We start from the raw sequence: 2,498 nt of genomic DNA, 5'->3' as shown, positions 1-2,498 counted from the left end.
AAAGACACACCAGGCAGAACTGCAGCGGCAAAGACATGAACCCCATCAAAGTGAGAGGCGTTAGTGCCCTGTGTCGGAGAATGCTATGCCCAGCAGACAGAGATAACAAATGCAGTCAAACTCCGTAACGGTTCACGCAACAGTGCTAACCGAGATCTCAAAGAGGATCCATCCATGAGCACCTTATCCAGGTGCCTTGTTTTTCTTTTAAAAGATTTAGTTTATTTTTATTTATGTGTATATTTCTGGGGGCGGGGTGTCTCCCTCTCTTTCTGTCTCTCCTATGTCTCTCTCACGTGCTCTCTGTGGTGTTGTGTGTGTGTGTGTGTGTGAGAGAGAGGGGGGGGGGATCTGGGTACCCTAAGAAGCCAGAAGAGGCCATTGGATTTACTGCAGATGCAGTTACAAGCAACCGTGAGCTACCTGACATGGGAACTAGGAATTAACTCTGATTCTCTGCATGAGCTCTTTTTCTTTCTTTCTTTCTTTCTTTCTTTCTTTCTTTCTTTCTTTTCTTTTTTTTTTTTTTTTTGGTTTTTCGAGACAAGGTTTCTCTGTGGTTTTGGAGCCTGTCCTGGCACTAGCTCTTGTAGACCAGGCTGGTCTCGAACTCACAGAGATCCGCCTGCCTCTGCCTCCCGAGTGCTGGGATTAAAGGCGTGCGCCACCACCGCCCGGCCTCTGCATGAGCTCTTAACTGTGGAGCCATTTCTCCAGGTCTTTGTAAGGCAGAAAGTACGATCCCTCTTGTAGTTATGCAAGTTATGCTAATAACAGCTGTGTTTTGTCATTTCTGGAGACCCCCTTGAGATTCTTGCATTGGGAAAAATAATATCAACTCGCCTATATCTACATTTTGTTTCCCACCATACTCTTCAGCAAGAGTTCATAGTTACCTTGTTATTATATCTTGTTACAATAGCCAGTTCCCTTGATCTTCAGTCTGCCTGGCCCCGCCTCCTCCCTCTTGGGTAAGGATGGATTGCCTGACTTGTTGGATGCAATCTTCAGGTCAAGTGACAAACACTCTCCAGATTTGCCACCTTAGAGAGCTGCCTTAGACACCAGACAGCTTTGCTCCAAGACAGCGCCATATGTAGGCTCAATTCCATTTGTATTGCTGTTGTTCTTAATTGTTGGCAGCATCAGAGGACCACCAAAGCTGCAGTGTTTGAAGGAGGAGGATTAGGCCAGGGGTTCACTTAGGGAACAAGCCTGCCAGCTTGAGGAAGCAGTCAGCAGACATCAGGGAAAGCTTCTAACTTCAAAACCAGCACATTTCAACTGATTCACATACAATCAGTTGCATTGATATAATATACTAGAAAAATTACAATGACATTGAATTTTTATCAATGATCATTTAAAAATAATGTGTGAAAGTGATTTTTTTTAATACAGGATCTTGCTAAATAGTTTGAGTTAGCCTTGAAAGAGATCCAGCCTCCTGCTTAGCCTTCTGAGTGCTGGGATTACAGGCATGTGCTATCAAGTTCAGCTGAAAATCAACTTAAATGTTTAAAAATAAATTTTATTTTAAAAACTGTGCAAATAAATCATACTTATTTTTGCCAGTCCTGCTTGGTTCTATCCTGGGCCACTGAGCTGTCCTGCCTCTGGTTCCCTGGCCATCCAGGAAGTGTCAGATGTGGGCCATAAGTTGGACCAATCATGGGTTGGCCACGCCAACCATTACCCCAGCACATCCTGCAGGCAGATTGTGGGTCAGAGGTTTTGTGGTCCGGTTGATGTCCCAGTCCCACTGCTAGGAGCCTTGCCTGGCTACAGAAGACGGCCAGTCTCTGCTTGGTATCTCTCATTACTGGATGACTTTGCTAGGGTCACTCTCGTAGATTCCAGGGAGTTTCTCCTGCTCCAGGTTTCCGTGTCAGTCTTCAAATGCCCCCCACCTTGCACTCCAGTCCAGACATCTCTCCCAGTACTCTCTCTCCACTCCTCCAATCCCTTCCCATGGCACCCAGCCTGATTCCTCCTGTTCCCACCCACGAAATCTATCCTATTTCCCCTTCCCAAGGAGATCCATGCCTTGGGCCTTCCTTGTACTTAGCCACCCCAGGTCTGTGGATTGTAACATGATTATGTTTTACTTGACAGCTAATGTCCACATATAAGTAATGTTTGTCTTTCTGGGTCTGGGTCACCTCACTCAGGAAGAAAAGAAACAAATCAATGAAATGATTCCTCATAGAGATCGGTGTGTCGCTCAATTGTCATCATAGGGGCATCATCATCCTGCAATGTTGGAGCCTCTGCAGAGACCCACAGCCAAACACCAGGCAGAGCCAGGAGAACCAGGAAGAAGAGGGGGAGGAAGTAAGAGCCTGAGGGGTTGAGGGCCCCAGGAGAACGGCCCACAGAATCAACTTAGCAGGGTTCATAGAAGCTCACAAAAACTGAAGTGACAAACAGGGACTCTTATGGGTCTGAGCTATGTCCTCTCCATATACCTCATGCTTGTGTAGCTTGGTGTTCTTGTA

Source organism: Microtus pennsylvanicus, chromosome 4 (assembly GCF_037038515.1).
Source record: "Microtus pennsylvanicus isolate mMicPen1 chromosome 4, mMicPen1.hap1, whole genome shotgun sequence".
NCBI classification, from domain to species: Eukaryota; Metazoa; Chordata; class Mammalia; order Rodentia; family Cricetidae; genus Microtus; species Microtus pennsylvanicus.
This window is presented reverse-complemented; position numbering follows the sequence as displayed.